The 21,164-nt window shown below is 41.3% G+C and overlaps 1 protein-coding gene across 1 annotated transcript in view; it reads right to left on the reverse strand.

The window, feature by feature from the left end:
* The window catches only part of LOC120063187 (nuclear receptor corepressor 2-like), a 127,531-nt gene extending 117,500 nt beyond the window's left edge, over positions 1-10,031 (reverse strand). The window contains exon 1 of the mRNA XM_039013397.1: positions 9,882-10,031. The gene's annotated coding sequence lies outside the window, so the exon portion shown is untranslated. The remainder of the gene's footprint in view (positions 1-9,881) is intronic.
* Between the last annotated feature and the right edge of the window lie 11,133 nt (positions 10,032-21,164).

The raw sequence follows: 21,164 nt of genomic DNA on the forward strand, positions 1-21,164 counted from the left end.
GTATATTATATGCAAACATTTATTTTTATAATAAAGATATGTATTTACAGGGTTACATATTAGTTTCTAGAGCACAACGTGTGCTTGGGAAGTAGCTAGAATTCATATAGGCTATATTTCAATAGATTTTAACTTTTTAAAAAGTGGGGCGCACCAGTGCTACCAATTACATGTTTTAATTTAGAGCCCCTTCCCCACCACCAAACGTAGTCCACACACAAACAATAGTTGTCCTAAAATGCTGCCATCTGGTGCATCACTTACCACAAAGCCATTTCTAATCTCTGTTCATCCTCTCTGTACATTTGATTATGGCTGGCTGTGTGTAGGCCGTCTTCAACAAACAAAAAAAATATACAAAATGTTTCCCAAAAAATTAGCCTAGGTGGTCATTCTAATTTAAAAAACAAAATTAAAAACAATGAGCCACAACAAACCAGTAGATTTACAGTCAGCGAGGCATGTCTGTGTTAACAAATTGATAATTTCAGATTATGCTTTCATTGGATTGATTAAATTGAGGTCTGAATATATCTTACATTTGAAGAATGTGATGAAGTCTGTGGCTCGGTTCTGAAAACAGGCTTATTAAACACTACACTGAGGGTTTGATTAAGTTCACAGAGGATTATGTCTTCAAAACACATCTGACACTAACCAGCTTTCCATCCAACCTTTTTATGCAAAGTACCAGTCGGATAAAAACAGGCTTGATGAAAACAGAAAAGTTGTCAGTAACATTTCCAAAAACAAAAAACGCTAGACAAAGTGGGATCTTTTTGTGTCTGTAACAAGAATTATGCAAGAAATGGCTGTCGAAACACTTATGCGCAACTATTGATATAATCACCATATAGAAGTAAACTTGGAGTCACGCGATATGTTTGTTGTCCTCCAACTACTACCTGGGAAAGCATGAGGTTTATTGGGCTACAGATTAAATAAATGATGAACTTCACAGGGTGGTGAAAGTGCACGGTGATGAGCTTGATGCTCCTTTCCAATAAATATCGAGGGTCTTATTCTGGTGACATGATGATGGATGCAGTTTGACAAATAAAAATAATCTCACTATTTTGTCCATAACAATCTGATTTAGGCTTTACCCACACTATCTTCCAGATGGTGTAGAGTGCAGGTACCTGGACCTGAGTGGGCGCAATCACTATATAAAACAACATTGTGTGACAAAACCCATCACAGTAGAGTTAGAAATGTGATGGAAACCCATTTCACTTTTTATTCAATACATGGGATTTTGGCCCTAACTTGCATGATATGTAACATGTGACAGGAACGAATACGAAACTTGTCGGTCTTACACCTAGCTTTGAAAGGTTTGTGTGGGGGAAATTTCTGCTTTATGACAAGGTGTTATGATAGATTGAGGACAGCTCCAATATCAATAACATGGCATATGCGTAACGGAAATCATGAATAACAAGCCACACGCAGTGGTGGATGTCCATGAACGAATGCAACAAAGATTACATGGGCCTACCCAGGTGACAGTCAGTTATGAATAGGCCTAAGTAATTCTATGGGGCTCTAGGCTACACACTCTGCTAGACTACCTCTGTGTCCCATCATTTCATATTCTGAACAACGCTTTCACACACTGCTCGTCCCAACTGCTTGAGCGGCAGACGTTGACTTGTTAGCATGGCATTACAACAGGAAACGGTGTGGAGAATGAAAAGAGGAGTGATACTACAACCCCATGCTATGTGAGGAAATGGCCTGAGATGGAGACCAACCAAACAGATATCTACAATGGGAAGGGGGTTAAGCGTGTCTGCCTTCGGTATAACCACTCAAAAGGCAGCCAACATTCTACGGTTGGGCGGTTTTACGATTGCGTCGTCTATCAACGATGTTTGACACAAACGATGGTTTAGCATATTTGAATTTGACTGCACCGCTGGAGTCTGGCAGCGCACAACCGCGCAGCGCAGCAGGGCGACATGCCAAATGTCCTATTCCCCCATTTGCCATAGACGAATACATTTCAGTGCATATGTCGTAGTTGTACTATCAACATAATGCAAGAGAACCATGTAGATTGTGGAAAGAGTGGAGAGCAACAAAGCAGATCAAATTGTCAGATACAGGGCCTAACGTGTTGTTCCCCCTCTCACGGGCATTTTTCAGCAGACCCATTGTCAGGCTTATCGTTTTAAAATCTTAACCCCTTTTTCTCCCCCAATCAATTTGAACGTGACTTGTTGGCCTAAGCATAGCCAACTCTTTCATGATCAACCATCGACTGAATCTTTTGGCCTAACGGAGTTCCATCACAGAAAGTTGTTTGCAAATAGCCTAAATAAAAACATAGCTAGTAAGGGTGTGCCGACATGGCTATAATCGTATTGGTAATCGTATCTGTAAATCAGTTGATAGTCGGATCGGATGATACTCGTGATCAGAAAGAAAAGCTGTTTTAATATGCCTATGTAGATGTTGGCAATATACCTCCCTACACGTTTTCACTGCAGAAAAAGCTGCACATTAGGAGCAGCGTGCGAAGGAGGGTGTCACTCAGTTTGCTGTCACTCTGTTAGAATGAGTATCAGCGTTTCCTCTTTTTCCCACCCTACCCTTGTCCCACCTGTTAGATATTGTGCACATTGATAGCGTGATAGCAAACATCCTCGTCATGTGATTTATCATAGTAGCAAGCAGCAGCAATCTAAATGATCAGATCGAACATGCAAGGAAAAATTAATGGGTGAAATTATGAAGCTAGTGGACGGGGAAATACAGCTACATTCCATCCAATCAAATCAGCAGGATCAACGTACAGCCCGCCCTTCATCTTCACAGACAGGTAAACTAACCAGAGTCATGTAGACAATGTAGAACCTTGCACATGACTGACATGAGAAAAATGCGTGCTGGCAGTTTAAAATATACCCAAAAAATTACTACAAAAAAAACTTGAATCATAATCGTATGCACCACATTTCCAATATCCATTATAATACTAGTTTTGTAAGACTACCCAGCAAAACCGTAACAGCTATTATAGTAATGAGAGAGAACAAACAATTGCAAGATAGACTAATGGATTAGGAAGTTAAAACAAACCTGGTACGTTTCTGCTTTACTTGACCAAATTGTAGGCAAAATAAATAGTGTCGTCAGAAAATCCCTTCTTACTTCTTGTGCCAATTTTGAGTGTTAGTGTAGCCCACTTCTATACTGTAATGAATGAAGTGACCAAGAGGAGAATCCACTTCCCTTATGCAACTGAAGGAAACTTGTTTAGCCTTATTGATGTATTGGTAATAGTACAGCATTGATCTGGATTCTAAAGTTTACAAAGTGGAATGAGAGCAAGTTGCAACATTTGCCTAATATCTGTAGCCTATCTTCACAAGCATTTCACCATTTAAATAGTTGTCCATTGAGGACCAGCTGAAGACCTCTCCCACCAAACAAAGAGAGCCCTCTGCCCAGTCTGCTCTAATGAAAACTCCTCTCCATAAATCCTGCTCTGGCCCTGGTGCGCTCCACACAGTGACAGGCCTAGGATCAGTCTCGCCGCCAGACCCCATTAACCCCTGGGCCAGCCTCAGGAGCAACCCCCATCCACCCTCTAGACCCCTCCACTCTTTGTGTAACAAGTTTTTTTTTTTTTTACTGCAGAGTAAAGTAAAAAATATAATTAAGCTAGGTGCAGATATATTTTGTTGCCACAGTGACAGACAAACTTTTCAATAACAGCAAACCAGACAATGAGATTTCAGGATCAATAACCTCAAGGGCTTCTAGAAAACCAGAAACACTGCTACTAACCAATAAACATGCATTCACAAAGACTGAAATTAACCTTGGTACAAGAACATATACAGCCTTGCCTAAAAGAATGAAACGCAGAGTTTATAACAGGCTTAAGCCTATCCACATTGGAGGGCCGCAATGCTATTTTCAAAAGCCGATACAGTATCCTGCATTTTCTGGAGGATATTGACAGGGCGTAATCATCCCAATTTGAAATAGAATCCTTCGGTGTGTGGTGTGCTTTGTCTTAGCAGTAACCAGGGAGCATCTCTTCTCACATGTCCGTCGTAACACGAACCAAGGTCTTTCCATTGTGCAATCTCAGTCAACTCTAAAATAGGTATCTGCACAACATCAGGCCAGGAGCAAAGCGGCTGTGTCCAACTTAATGCCACTTTGATTGTGAGATTCATTAAGAGGCTTCTCTCTGAGCCAGCTGCAGTGGATCATGCCACTCTGTCAGACCGATTGAGTCAACCATAACATGCGCCTTGCACGGAATCAACCAGGTGCAGTCCACCAAGAAACCAATGAGCAAGAAATGCCAGACAGCTGTTGTTACTCATTCAGTGGGAAAGAAGGATGGGCAGAGGGAATAGGCCTGGGAGGCAGTTTCACGGTGACTGCTTCATATTTCCCTCTGTGTTCTGCATGTCAACTCAAGTGTTTACAAAGGTGTGCCAGGACATCCCACCCTCACGCCACTTCTATGACATTATGTTTATGTTGCAATGCGGCCAATCTGGCTTGACATTATGGGGAAAGTCCATAAGAAAGATACATGCTTTATATATATATATATATATATATATATTCCCGAGAATCACAGGTGCAGTGTTTGTGAATGGATCTGAAGAGCAAGCTTAATAACCTTCAGTAATTGCTAATTAGACTGTCTGTTATTCTCAGCAGTGCTTCCAGTGTGGCTCAGAATGAGCAACACTAGGCAGATAATGCTGCTAGGCTCTGAATGAGCTACTCATCATGCAGAAAGGACTTGCTCTTATAAGCAAAACACACATGTTTATACATTGTATATAAACCCAGTAACCCACCATTTCCTCGGAACAGTCACACACACTGACAGGTTGTAGTCATATAGGCTAGTTAATTACAACAACTAACCTAGGCTAATAGCCTATTCCCCTAAGAGAGCAACAAACCCACTTAACAATTGAGCTCAGTCAAATAAAAATGGAATGGATTCTGTTTCTGGAATTGTTAAGGGAAATAACAGAAAAGGGAAGGGACATCACCTGACTTGAAGGCTACTCATCACAGCCGGCCCCCTGGACTGTGTTCCTCATTGGGCTCCAACGGGCCGCGCCCCTCTTTCCGCGGTTATGGTTCCGGAACTGACACACCCACTAAATTTCAACATGCTGGTCACGTGGTTCCAAACATCGAATAGGTACAAAAATCCCCAGTGTGAACCATTCATTCAAAAGATAAGAAATATAATTTAAAAAACTGATACAGGGTACAACACTGCACATACCAGAGTTAGTTGACAAACAAACTACTCATCCCATACAGCATTGCGGCCTGTATCGTCCAATCACAGAGCAGATACAACTCAAGTGATCTGTTAGCGAACACGCAATGGCACATAAGGGCTGCAGTCCAAACACGTTACTTTTACCCCCCCAGCCCTTGTGCTAGCCACTTTCTCTTGGGGGAATCGAAACCGAATGCAGTTTGATTGCCATCTTAAGTGGAGGTCCAATTCACAACGTTGCCTCCTCAGCCCTCGATTTAGCTTGAGGGAGCGAGTGAAGAACTTTGGTCACTTGCGGGGTTGATATGACCCACAATTTAATGCAAACTGTAGTCAAACTCTTGTGGCAGCGAAATGTCAAATTTAATCAACAAGGCTGCAAATTGGCTTAGTCTCGCAGTGAGGAGCCTGTAAAATGTAGCTAGATTCATAAACTTTTTTGGAATTCTGAATTTTATTGGAATAAATTACCAAACTATAAAACTAGCTAGCCAGCTGAAAAGATTTGGCATGCGTCCCCAGATCCTCAAAAAGTTCTACTGCTGCACCACCGAGAACATCCTGACCGGTTGCATCACCACCTGGTATGTCAACTGCTTGGCATCTGGCCTTAAGGCGCAACGGAGGGTAGTGCGTACCGCCCAGTACATCACTGGGGCCAAGCTCCCTCCCCTCAAATTACCTCGACTAAACTGGACCCCCGCACATTGACTCGGTACTGGCGTATATAGCCTCGTTTTTGTAATTGTATTTTGTTACTTTTATTATTTTGTTACTTTAGTTTATTTGGTAAATATTTCTTAACTCTTCTTGAACTGCACTGTTGGTTAAGGGCTTGTAGGTAAGCATTTCCCTGTAAGGTCTACACTTGAATTCGGCGCATGTGACAAATAAAGTTTGATTTGAGTCACTGTAGCTAGCTACCTGACAGGAGTGCTAGCCAGATACATAAGCTTACTAGGTACATTAATAGCTTCAGTTTGGTTGTTTTTAAGCTCAACTTTAAGATTTCCACCAAGGACGTTGCCTCTCCGATCATCACTCTCCCTCGCTTGGGCAAGGGACACTTGTATCTGCTCTGTGATTGGACAATACAGACCACAAGGCTCATGGCTTGGTGCTCTCTGAAACATTAACTGAAGTTAAAAACACAATTTCTCAACACAGAGGTTGAAACATTCATAACCGATGTGCACTACTTCATCATAATTATTTTTGCAATCTCTGTAGAAAATAGAACGTCTTTGTTGCACAGCAATATAACTATTGCTAATATTTGATATCACCACAGGTTGAGGATTCAGAATACACATCCGGAACTCCTCATTGCAGCCCTATTCACAGTAACAGCAGAGTGGATCGTCCCAGCCCACACCAGAGGCAGTCCCCTCCCAGGCAGCACACAGCTCCAGCACATAGCAGTTTGGAAAAGGACCTGTACTGTCTGCCCTGCTGTGACATCATATAGAACTTACTGTACTAATCCCCCCCCCCCCCCCCCCCTTCTCCATCGCTTTTCCTCTAAACAATGGCTGCTGCTATTTCAGGAATATTTCAAAAGCAGGACGCAACAGCTCTTGACTTAAGGTACATTCCAGTGGCGTTCTGGTTTAGCTCTTTGTGGTGTGACTTTAGGAAATTGACATACCGCTATTGAACATAGGCCTATGCAAACTGAGGAATTGCGAATTTACATCTGAAAAGGTTTCGCACAGTGATCTGAAGATTTCCTCCCCTCTCAAAGTGTACAACAGACTTGTATAGCCTACTAGCTATTCCCTCTCATCTAGTTCCATTACGGGTTTCATAATGCTAGCAATACTGGGACTAGTAGTAAAACTGTCTGCCACGGTCTCCCTCCGGCCCCACACTGAGCACGGGATAATCTCTGCCCCCATTACCCAGTTAGACAAGGGGGGAGGGGGGGGGGGGTATTTTGTCACACAAACAGTTATCCCTTCCCTATCCAAAACACTGGACTAACTGAGTCCAGATGGCAGGCAGGGTATCGTGACTGCTCTGAGGCTGGACTTAAAGGAGGCTAAACCACCTCTTCTCCCACTACCATGGATTATCAGCCGACTTGGTGATCTCAATCCCTGGTTAGAGCAGATTATCCTGTTTAATAGAAGAGTCAGACTGGACTGCACTTCAAGGTGTTATTTCATTCAGACAACATATTCAGACACAGAAATCCTGTCTACAAGATTTAAAGACCAACAACACACATCACTGATCAGGGGTTACAATAAAGAGGTTATCCCACCTCCTCAGTTCCTTATCAGTCTTGAGCAGGGAAGCATTCAATAATGCATCAATAAGCACAAAATAAATAGGCTATTTCAGCTGCTACATAGATCACTCTTGTGGCTTTATAGGAATAATTTACAGGAAGTGTTTGTAATATGCTTGATGTACGATGATGCATGACATAATCAAATCAGAGGAAACTATCAAGGCAGATTGTAGCCGTATTGCTGCCAAAACTAACTTAAAGCATAGCTTTTTAACAAAGTAAAATATATAATCTTTGACAAACTGTTCTCTACCCACTCTTGCAGTGAACAACATCATTTGATATTGGATTGTAAAACAATTTAATCTATGCCATGCATTTTACCCAAAATGCCAATCAGAGCAGGTTGGCCTTGTTCAATAACCACCAGCAGCATTTCATATTATTCAAATATACGCTGAATGGCATTTGGAGCCAATTTCCTTTTTTATTATTGTAATTAAACACTTGGCCTGGGCTCTGGCATTTAATAATACAACAGAATTCATGGAATTGACCTTATTAACTATGGTCTGTTCCTCAAAAGGGCCAATACAGAAATAAAGATCTTACCCCAATTTCATGCTCTCTCAAATTATGTTGACAGTGCAATTTCACTCTGTTTATATTCATCAATCAAGATATGGTATTAGGCAAAGCATGATCTAGCCTGATTGACATTCGAGTCAGTCCAATAAGACTTATGTTCAGCAATATTCTTGTTATGTACAGGTAGCTGCCAAAATAAAGGAAACACCAACATAAAGTGTCTTAATAGGGCATTGGGCCGCCAGAACAGCTTCAAAGTGCCTTGGCGTAGATTCTACGTGTCTGGAACTATTATCGGAGGGATGCAACACCATTGTTCCACAAGAAATTCCATAATTTAGTGTTTTGTTGTTGGAAAACGCTCTCAGGCGCTGCTCCAGTCTCCCATAAGTTTTCAATTGGGTTGAGATTTGATGACAGACACAATCACACACCCTTTAAAAACCCCTATGTTCCTTTGAAACCCCTCTTTCAAGTCACAGATCTCTTCTAGCTATGGTAGCCAAAATAATGGGCAAGTTTACTTTTTATACATGACCCTTAGCATAATAGGATGTTAATTACTTAACTCGGGAACTACACCTGTGTGGAAGCACCTGCTTTCAACATAATTTGTATTCCTCATGTACTGAAGTGTTTCATTTTTGGGGGACAGTTAGCCTACCTGTAGCGTGAACTATGGTAACCTATTTCTAAAAGAGCCCCTGATAGACCCCTTATAGTAGACTAACCCTTTTAACTCTAAAATATGAGTTTTCTCAATGAATACATTGTTTAAATTCCTAATTGTAATTCAATAAATTATCATAGAGAGCACTGATTGACCTTTTGTCCCCCTTCAAAACAAGTGTTGTTTTCTGACCATGATCGTAGCAGTAGTAGGGATTTGGAGGTTGACTGGGGTGAGTCATGTTTTGGGTTAAGTATTCTCCCTACCTCTATCATTACATGAAATAAGCCTTTGTTCATTTCTTTATGAATGTCTCTGTGCAGTACAACTTTCACTTATTCACAACTTTCAGACAGGTCATAGAAAAGTAAGCAAACAAATCATTTGACAGGCAAACATGTTCTATAGGAAGAAGTTAGCTGCCTACCTTACTTATACATTTCGAATAATATGCCAACAAAACTGTTTGTGTAAAAGCACGCCAAATCGTCGCCGCAGTACGCTTCTAAATTAATTCGGCAGTCAGGACCCCTAACGTCAACAACAACCAACGTGAATCACCGCGCAGTGTTGATAAACGTATCACAAATCAATTAATCTGGCCATAGGCGTAACTGATTAATTGTTCCCAGTGCCCACTATCTAGGTAGTTAGCCAAATGGATTAAATACATTACTAAAACACGGGCATTTCAGAAGATGCCTGGTTGGTGACAAACGCTTACTAGCTAGTTAACTACTTTAGGTACCCTGCTAACTATGCTACCTAGCGAATGATTTGTTGTTTTATGACAAGGTCTAGCTAGTCATCAATTGGCATAATCCGAGTTTGCATTAGTTTTCTAGAAAGGTTCGCTATACCAGCAAGTATATCAAATTCTGTATGCTTGTTAGCGATCGAACATTATTTATATGATACCGTGAACTAGCTAGCTAGTTAGCTGGCTAGTTAGCTGTTAGCTAGCTAGCATTGTTTAGCGCGGTGTTAGCTAACTAACTCGAAGCTAACAAATGATAGCTACTGGTTTGGCTGGCTAGCTAGCTGGAGCGTGTCAACCTCAGTAGCAGTACGGGTAAAATAGCTAACAAATAAGGTGACCATTTTACCGTATAATTCCAGTCTTTGTATGTTGTTCCTAATGTATTAGCTAGTTTCCGCTTTTGGTAGGGGTTTGTTTTTTCCAGAAGTAATCCACATGAAAGAAGAGTTTTCGTTCTCAATCGCTCCACTCCTTTCTACTTGCGGCAAATGTCGCGTCTACTCCATAGACTATAAAAAATACTCTCCCCGAGAATGGTGCTGAAACGCCTCTCTTGATTCAGGTCTTTTGATAGGTCGCATGTTCTCGCGCTCTCTTGCTCTTGCCTCTCAAACCCTCTCGTTCAATCAGCCAAGTAAGCCTTTGCCCTATTTAGTGTTTCTCGAGTGCCTAATATTTTATTTTTGATTTTGATTTCTCGTGTGTTTTTGTTCTACCTTATGTTCTTGTTAGTATTACATTGTTATTAATGACTGCATTGTTGGGTTTAGAGATTGCAAGAGAGGCATTTCACTGTACTTGTGTACGTGACATTAAACAACTAGAAACTTGAAACTAGAATATAAACAAATAAGAGCACAGATTTTCAATTTAATCTGATGCTGCTATTTTGAAAAGACCAACAGTGTGAAAGAGTCTCACCCTCCGATTAGTTAGACAGACACATAGCTAATAATTTGTAGTAAAATAATGACCTTTCACTTATCCTATATTGCTTGTAGCCTAGCAAGTCAAAAAAGAAAAATAAGAAATTAATTCAGAGAGGGTAAACAACCATGGGCAGAGGTGAGCTTTTCCATTTGAGAAATGTAGGCTATGCATTTAGAGTTAAATTAAATTACACCCCCCTCTTTCCCCACACACAGACCCCCCCCCCCCCCCCCCCCTTTCTCTCTCAATTCAATTTCAATTTACGGGGCTTTATTGACATGGGAAACATGTTTACATTGCCAAAGCAAGTTAAATAGATAATAAACAAAAGTGAAATTAACAATAAAAAATGTACAGTAAACATTACACTCACAAATGTTCCAAAAGACTCTCTCTCTCAGACACACGTTTTTTCAAATATCCATGACTGGGGAGATTGCATAATGGGTCATTCCTCCTCGTGCTGTGGCACTTCAGGACCTCTACATCTGTGCTGTTTGATGCCCAGCGAGGGAACAAGCTGTGAATACAGCGACTAACATTGAAAAATTGTATTTGGGAGATCACAGCATTCCATGCTGTGGGCTTAGCAGATGATGTAGGGGAAGGCCAGTGCCCTGTTAATGGTCTGAAACCATTCACCTCTGGCCCTGCATGAACCCCCACCGCTACATAGTCTCCATCTAACATTTAAAAGACACAAGTCAGTTACAATTGAGGGACTTTAGACTTAGATCATTTCTCAGTGAGAGAGTGAGCTTGCCCTCTGAAAATAAATCCCTGAAAATATTATTCACCTCTTAATCCTGGATTCGGTAAAGCCTAATGTAATCTATTTTTCTATTTCCATTCTCAGATGTGAATTATGTCATCCAGTTTAAACAGGCACTGATGGTTTGGTAACAGTATTCTCTCTAACTAACTGCTACAGTATATCCACCAGTTTTTCACATTTGTGTTTCTTCATCAGAAATGATTGCTTATGGGTACTTTCATGTGTGTGTAAAATATTACTGTTCTCAGATGTTTTATTAATAGATTATAGATGTATATGAAAATGAGTTTTTTGTTGTTGTGCAAAATTCTATATATCCATTGTTTAGCTGGAATGGAATGTTTGTACCCTGTACTGTATATTTGACTGTGATATGTGGTGTTCTCGCCTTGCTGTTTTAAGATTAATGTGCTTACTGTAAGTTGCTCTGGATAATAGCATCTGCTAAATGACTAAAATGTCAAATATAAATGTTTTACATAAAGATCTCATATTACTGTACTGAATTATTTAAAAAAATATGAATTTTTTAAATATTGATGTCACCCACCACTGCGACCTGTATGCTCTCGTCGGCTGGCCCTCGCTATAAATTCGTCGCCAGACCCACTGGCTCCAGGTCATCTATTAGTCTTTGCTAGGTAAAGCTCCTCCTTATCTCAGCTCACTGGTCACCATAACAACACCCACCCGTAGCACGTGCTCCAGCAGGTATATCTCACTGGTCATTCCCAAAGCCAACACCACCTTTGGCCGCCTTTCCTTCTAGTTCTCTGCTGCCAATGACTGGAACGAATTGCAAAAATCGCTGAAGCTGGAGACTTATATTTCCCTCACTAACTTTAAGCATCAGCTATCTGAGCAGCTTACCGATCGCTGCAGCTGTACACAGCCCATCTGTAAATAGCCCATCCAACTACCTACCTCATCCCCATATTGTTTTTATTTACTTTTTTGCTCTTTTGCACAACAGTATTTCTACTTGCACATCATCATCTGTACATCTATCACTCCAGTGTTATTTGCTAAATTGTAATTACTTCGCTACTATGGCCTATTTATTGCCTTACCTCCTTACTCCATTTGCACACACTGTATATAGATTTTCTATTGTGTTATTGACTGTACTTTTGTTTATCCCACGTGTAACTGTGTTGTTTGTGTCGCACTGCTTTGCTTTATCTTGGCCAGGTCGCAGTTGTAAATGAGAACTTGTTCTCAACTGGCCTACCTGGTTAAATAAAGGTGAAATAAAAAAATTAAAAAATTAAATATGTATCATTTGTACTTTTCTTTATAAAAAATGTAGTTATTTGTTACATTTGACTGTTTAAAACCTTGCAGTACAACTTATTTCTCAGAGAGTGAGGCAGATATATAGCATTTTGAGAGAAAAAACATGATTATTTGTTTCTCTGAAATGAAATCATCAAGTGATAGATTTTAAACAAATACATGTCTGTCATTGAACAACCCCATGACATGATTAGACAGAGACAAAACACACCAATCTCTTTGATAATTTCTTTAAAAATAAAAGCTAATTTATCAACAATTTGAAAATGGATACATTGTGTTTTGTTAAAATAACTCTTCACTTGTTATTGTCACATTGGGAGCAGCAGGTTTTATCTGACCTAAATGTCAGCTTTCAGCTTCAGCCTGCTGCTCCGTGATGTCAGATGAGATTGTTTTCCTTTCCTGTGTTTTTCTTTCTGCTTTGTGGTTTGGGAGACCCCCTCTAACCACCACCACAAACACCATCTATCTCTCCATCCACCCGTCACAGAGCAGGGAAGAGCTCTGTTTACTTCAGCTGGGCTTTCTGTACCCTGACGTGTGTCTCACTAATCTAACTCCATCTTTGCAATGCTCAATTAATCAGCTCAACAATAAAGTACAAAGTGTTTTCAGTTGCCAGTTTTGATGGTAACAGCTGTGCTTAATCAGAAGCAGGACTCCGCCACCTGCAGTGCTAACCTGGTGTTGAGACAGTCTAAAAGGGTTTAAATGGTTTTCATTATTATTATACCTTTCCTGATGAGCATAATATTCACTACATTTTGCATAATAAATAGCAAAGAGGTGACTGGTTGGGCATTGAAAGGCACTCAACGATTTAAACTTGTTTTTAATTATTTTTTTATAATTGTTAATAATCAGAAAACCAGACCAGAGTTTATTACAAGAGTGGCACAAACAATAGTGACAACAGTAGTCATTTACAACCTGCCTTGGAGGGAGCCAATTTATTTCTGTTGTTATATTTTCAAGTGAATCAGAAAAGTAAAAGCTAGTGTAGAGAAGTGGTTACATCTGAAGAATAACATCCTCTCAATATGACTCCACCAGCTCCACACCCTGGAAATATGGATTTCAAAGCTTCTCCGTGGATAGATGCACCGAAGACAGTCATCAAGCAAATAAAATAAATGATGAACAACTGAAAATCCCTGGGAAAAGAAAGGGAGAATGAAATGTCAGATGAATGAAAGCTTTGAGCAGAGAGGTAAACCCTGATCAAATAAATGGGCTCTCAGGAGAGAAGCTGGCAGCTGGAGGTTACTCGGTTAATTTAACCCCCCTCAATGGAAGATCAGCTTTGATATCAAATCTCCTCTAGCCAAACTGTCACCCATTATAATGGATGGCAAGTTCAGAACTTCTGCTATGTTCCATTGTATTGTGCTATACAGATGCAGTATCTTAATTTGATTATCATGTTGTTGCAGGAATGCTAATTTCTAATGTGTACAAGGTTTTAAAAGGCTTCTAAAGTTTGTAATTTCCACTTTAAAATTTAAGACTTGATTTTTCCTAACAAAAAATGTAGCAACCCCTGCAAAAAATGTCCATTAATTATAATCCACATTTCCTGTTGCTGCAGGATTATGTTCCTGCTGTGAGAAACTGGGTCAAATTAAGATATGGCATCTGTAATGCAGTATTTCCTGTATTATAACAATTGTGAATGAGACCTTGATGACTGATGCTCAGTTTTCATTTTCACCATCTACATATCCATCCCCATGTTGCATTATCACTTCTTAGAAAAATTCTGATCTAAATGAGGTGTGAGAATGTTGTCAATTGTATTAGAATGGTTTCAATGGGCTGGGAAGTCAATTTTTTTTAAATACTGTAGAACTAGCAGTTGCTATTTGTACTCTCTTCTTGCCAAGGCCAAACCAAAGTACTACAATACAAATAACAATTTCAAGCAGTGTTTAATATATTCTCATATCATGAAGTCCCTTATTCTAAGAAGTAATGTGGCTCAGCTTAAATGTGATTTTTAAATAGTGGTGATGGATTCTTTGTGGCATCTGCTTCTATATATAGTGTCAGTATAATTACATGCCAGGTTCTTGCTTGGACAGTGATGTACATTTCAGGCCCAGGCATAATTCATTCTGCCAGTCCTGGCATTTATTATAGTCACAACGGAGCCTGGTCAAGCATTCTGGGAGAATTATCTTTCCTCTCAGATAGACTGAGACAGAAAGGGGATGAGAGAGCAGGACTGGGAGTGATTAAGGGAGAGAGAAATAAAGGGAGCGAGATGAGAAAGGTGATTGTTGACTGGATGAATTGTTAAAATGCTGTCTTCAAGAATGTCTTAATTCTTCGAGAAATGTTTGGAGGAAGCATCACCTACCGCACACCCGTTCCTATAGGCCAGGGTTCCCCAACTGGCAGCCCGAGGGGGATTTTATATGGCCTCCCGTTTTTTTGGTTGTTGAATTTTTGTTGTTGGACATAAAAGATTGTAAAACCACCAGGAAATCAGCACAAGTGATTTACATTTAGGAAATCTGATCCCAAGTATTCCCACACATAAATAGAAAGACATATGTGATCGTATCCCAATGTAATCAAGGTTTGAAATGATTCTGTTTTTGTCAAATACTATATCTGTTTGTGCTTCTTGCTGTCAATTATCAGTGTATTATTATTGTTATTTATAATTATGTTCCGGCACCCTGACCATCCGCTCAAGAAAGAATCAGCCTGTGTCTGAATGTAGTTGGGGACCACTGCTATAAGACAATTCACTTGGAGAGCAGAATTATTTTTGTGCACAAAGCAGATATAAAAGTACTTTTAAAAAGTTCACATCGTAAACCCTAATAGCTCTTGCTACTTTCTGAGAATACCACAACAAAGGAGAACTTATAAAGAGAAATGGCACTATTCCACTGAAGAACTCAATGACTGCCTGCATTGTTGAAATTCCGCCCCAGCTTCCCGTGTCTGTCTCCACCTGGACTGCTGCCAATGTACTCTTTTCTCCCTTTTTTCTGTTCCTTCTTTTTATCAACATCATGTGTTACTTTTACTATATGACCAGATTCATTCCAGTCTGACAAAACCAGAAGTTTAGCAAATTAATAATTTTCCTTAGAAAGCCACACATGTTGTAGAATGCTGAAGAGTATTTTTTGATTGATGTAATAAATACAAACATTGACAAATATTCCAAAATATGCATTGAGCCACTATGAATGAGTTTCTCTGGTATTTTGTGTAGTGCTCAATACGTCTGAAATCTCTTGATATCTGTGTGGCTGTGGTGGTTGGCGTGACAGAGACAGATATATTCACACTTGTCACAGGTCCAACTGAACCCCTGTAATGAAATTGGCAGCGTTGCTGGAGCTCTTCTCAGTGGACCATCTGTGCATGTATCCTTGCAGAGGAAACCAGAGTGGACCCTGTCAGGAGAGATTGCAATATCACAGTTGTGACATTAATGTCCTCCATGAATTGCTGAAATATCCCATTCCTCTTTCAAATGAAAAAAGCATGTTTGCAAACTGTAATTCACAGTTTTTGATCAATGCCAGTTTTTACTTTCTACAAATGAGTTCAAGGGAGGATCTACAGTATAACATATGTGTTATTGTTTTCAAATGGATTGGAGGTCTTGGCAGTAACACTTGGAAAAATAATTCAATATAGAGAGGAAAGCCAATGCAAACAATGAAACAACCTAAAGGCCTATCAAACAGACAAAAACCAAAACATTCACTTCTCAGAAATGTAACAGCATTGAAATACAGTATATTATATTGGGTGAAATCAGGCCATGGAGTATTGTTGCCTTACTGTGAAGCTTTTTAAGCACACCATCTCTTTTTTCCAATCAAGATATTTGTTGTTGAGCCCTGCAGTCATGTTTTGTTTGTGGCTGATGGTGGTACTAGCTCATCTTGTGGCCTCAGATACCACAGCCAGGATGGAAGATGTTTGTCAGCTATTAAACCACAGTGTCAATTATAGACCCCAAACATCGATCTCTGTGTGGATGAGTGGCATGGAAATTGACATTTTCCCCTGTAGTAAAGATAAGAGTTCGATTAGCTTGTTAGCCACCCCAGCTAGCACAACAAGGACACTGGGGGACAAAGCTGGCGCTGGCGCTGGCTCCCGGTCCACACTAAGTGGCCAAGGCAAAGCCATAAGCCCAGAGGTGAATTGCTGCTACTCAACCAACTCAAACAGGGCTCTGTTCTGCTAAAAGTGCTGAGGTGGTTCTCACTCTCCAGAGCCAATCAGATCAGCTGCAGCTCTCCATACTGGATTAGAAGTCTGACTGACTGCTACTATTCCCTCTGACTCTATACCGTTCTAAACACATGCTATCTATCCAGCCCTTTGTCGCCTTGTTGATAGTTTGCTGTGTGTTCACATGCTTTCCATATCCTGACTTCTCATGAAAGAAGGCTTTGGCTAGAATTTGTACACAGGAAAATGTGTGTGGGAGGGAGAGAGTGTACATGCACTCTGAGAAAATAGGAGGCTAAAGAAAGAAAGGGGGATGGTGAGAAATAAATACAGAGGAGGGGGAGGTAGTGAGAGAATAGGAACAATTTGAGAGGGTGAGGGAGGGAGAGAGAGGTTCCAGAAGAGAGCAGAACCCCCATAAATAAAGATAATGAAATGTCGGTTGAGTCTGGAGAGAGGTGGAATGGGTGGCTGGCTCTCACCCACACTCTGATTTATCCTCGGTGTCTCTGTGAGCACAGCAGGGAGATTAATTAGCTCACCTCATCAATAACTGCAGTGGAACTGGAGAAAAGGCCTGCTTTCCATGCCGTCGCCCACCCCAGGACCCAACTCTATAAGGCACGCTCAGTGGGGGAGGGGGAAAGGCCAGTGTAATGTAGAGAGTAACGGATCTCAGCTCATGGAGGAAGAAGGGAGGGTGTAGCTCAATATACAGAGCACATCATTTCAGTGAGCGTATATACACACACACACACACACACACACACACACACACACACACACACACACACACACACACACACACACACACACACACACACACACACACACACACACACACACACACACACACACACACACACACACACACACACAAAGACCACATGACAACCACACCACACATTATTTGCCACTATCTTCAGTCACTGGTAGGACAGTGAAAGACAACAGTAATATTAAAGGATCTGTAAGATCGCACGATTACACAGTGAAATAGAACTAAGCAGAACTTGACTGTTACAGGCTGAAGGTTGACGAGGTTCACTTACTGTACTGTATGTCTTCTCTGTGGTTTAAATGGGAAGCTGTATGGTCTTCACAGATTTTTTTTTGTGTGACCAGAGCTGATTTACACATTGCTTATATAAGGGATCATGAACAATATGTCCGCAGATTAAGAGTCTAAAGGTTGCTTGTGAATATGTGGGGAATTCCTAGAAGGATGGTTGAAGATAACAGGACTGGAATAAAACATATCATATACTGTATGTTATTAGGCCATGGAAAGTGTGTTTCATCTAACAAGACATCTGAGAGCATAACCCCGCAGATCTTTTAAATTGTTCAACTGTAATTAGTATAAGGCAATATCGTATGGAATTAATAATACAATTATTTCAGCCATGGTTTGGGCCAACAGTTCTGTCCAGCTTTCTTTTTTTGTGGGATCATTTTAACCAGACTCCTTTTATCACAGGCAATAAAAAGTCAGAAAGGATATAGAGTACAGGTACAAAAAGCTGAGGATACGTACTGTAAGTTACCTCACATACAGCTTTAGAACTGATAAATGGGATCAAGTTAATTTGTTATATGCGCAGGATAAGTTTTTTGCATTGTTTGTAACTTATTTTGTACATAATGTTGCTGCTACTGTCTCTTATGAACGAAAAGAGCTTCTGGACATCAGAACAACGATTATTCACCTCAAACTAGACAAAGATTTTTTTTAATGAGTCCGACGTGAAGGATATACTGCGTTCTCGAGACCAGGCCCAACCCCAGTCATTTGCGTGAAGAAAAGACGGAGAAAAAGCAGGAGGAGGTCGGGCTGCCTTCTGAGAATTCGTTGGCGAGTGAGTAAACTTCCACTGCCATCCGTACTATTGGCCAACGTGCAATCACTGGAAAATAAAATGGATTATCTGTGAATAAGAATATCCTACCAACAGGACCTGACAAACTGTAATATCTTATGTTTCACCGAGTCGTGGCGGAACGACGACACTGATACTATAGAGCTGGCTGGTTATTCCGTGCACTGGCAGGACAGAGAAGCTACGTCTGGTAAGATGAGGTGTGGGGGTGTGTGTCTACTTGTAAATAACAACTGGTGCACAATTTCTAATATTAAAGAACTCTCAAGGTATTGCTAAGGTAGAATACCTCATGATAAGCTGTAGACCACACTATCTACCAAAAGAGTTCTCATCTATATTATTCATAGCCGTCTATTTAACATCACAAATGGATGCTGGCACTAAGACTGCACTCAACGAGCTGTATAAGGCCATAAGTAAACAAGAAAACGCTCATCCAGAAGTGGCACTCCTAGTGGCCGGGGACTTTAACGCAGGCAAATTTAAATCAGTTTTACCAAATTTCTACCAACATGTCACATGTGCAACCTGTAATGGCTTCTAGGAGTAGTGGGTGGAGGAGTCAGGCGCAGAGAGTAGGGTAGTTCAAAACGTGGATCTTTATTCCAAGAACAGAGTAACGGTCACGCCAAACACAAGGGCGCATAAATACCCAGTCCAACAAATAGGACGAAACTGTCCAGGAAAACGGAATCCACAATAATCCACACACCATGAACAGAAAAACAAGCCCGCACAAAAGCCGGCGGGCCTACCGGGTTTAAATAGCCCAAAACAAAACCCAAACAAGAAACAGGTGAAACTAATCAGACAAAACTAACTGAAACAGAAAAGGGGATCGGTGGCAGCTAGTAGGCCGGCGACGACGACCGCCGAGCGCCGCCCGAACAGGAAGAGGCACCATCTTCGGCGGGATTCGTGACACAACCAGAGGGGAAAAAACACTTTTACTCCACACACAGAGACGCGTACAAAGCTCTCCCTCGCCCTCCATTTGGCAAATATGACCATAACTCTATCCTCCTGATTCCTGCTTACAATCAAAAAAAATAAAAACTGTGACTAGATCAATACGGAAGTGGTCAGATGACGCGGATGCTACGCTACAGGACTGTTTTGCTAGCACAGACTGGAATATGTTCTGGGTTTCATCCAATGACATTGAGGAGTATACCACCTTAGTCACTGGCTTCATCAACAAGTGCATTGACGACGTCGTCCCCACAGTGACCGTAGGTACAAATCCCAAAAAGAAGCCATGGATTACAGGGAACATCCGCACCGAGCTAAAGGCTAAAGCTGCCGCTTTCAAGGAGCGGGACACTAATCCAAACGCTTCCCTCTACGCCCTCAGGCGAACCATCAAACAGGCAAAGCGTCAATACAGGACTAAGATTGAATCCTACTACACCGGCTCTGACACTCATCGGATGTGGCAGGTCTTGAAAACTATTACAGACTACAAAGGGAGACCCAGCCGTGAGCTGCCCAGTGACACGAGTCTACCAGACAAGCTAAATGCCTTTCATGCTCGCTTCATGGCAAGCAACACTGAAGCATGCTTGAGAGCACCAGCTATTCTGGATGGCTGTGTGATCACGCTCTCGGTAGCCGATGTGAGCCAGACCTTTCAACAGGTCTACATTCAAAAAGCCGCTGGGCCAGATGGATTACCAGGACGTGTACTCAAAGCTTGTGCGGACCAACTGGCAAGTGTCTTCACTGATATTTTCAACCTCTCCCTGAACGAGTCTGTAATACCTACTTGTTTCAAGCAGACCACCATAGTCCCTGTGCCCAAAGTAAGAGCAGTTGCTTCAAGTACCTCCAACAGATCCATAGATCCACAGATGACGCATGCTCAATCGCACTCCACACTGACCTTTCCCACCTGGACAAAAGGAACACCTATGTGAGACTAATGTTCATTGACTACAGTTCAGTGTTCAAAATGCTGTTCATTGACTACAGCTCAGCATTCAACACCATAGTGCCCACAAAGCTCATCACTAAGCAAAGGATCATGGGACTAAATATCTCCCTCTGCAACTGGATCCTGGACTTTCTGACGGGCGCCCCCAGGTGGTAATGGTAGGCAACAACACATCTGCTACGCTGATCCTCAACACTGGAGCTCCTCAGGGGTGCGTGCTTAGTCCCCTAGCGTACTCCCTGTTCACCCACAACTGCTTGGCCAAACACGACTCCAACACCATCATTAAGTTTGCTGACGACACAACAGTGGCAGGCCTGATCACCGACAACGATGAGACAGCCTATAGGGAAGAGGTCAGAGTCCTGGCAGTGTGGTGCATGGCAGTGTGGTGCCAGGACAACAACCTCTCCCTCAATGTGAGCAAGACATAGGAGCTGATCGTGGACTACAGGAAAAGACGGACCGAACAGGCCCCTATTAACATCGACAGGGCTGTAGTGGAGCGGGTCGAAAGTTAGTGTCAACATCACCAACTAACTATCATGGTCCAAACACACCAAGATAGTCGTGAAGAGGGCACGACAACACCTTTTACCC

This window comes from Salvelinus namaycush, chromosome 18 (genome assembly GCF_016432855.1).
Source record: "Salvelinus namaycush isolate Seneca chromosome 18, SaNama_1.0, whole genome shotgun sequence".
NCBI classification, from domain to species: domain Eukaryota; kingdom Metazoa; phylum Chordata; class Actinopteri; order Salmoniformes; family Salmonidae; genus Salvelinus; species Salvelinus namaycush.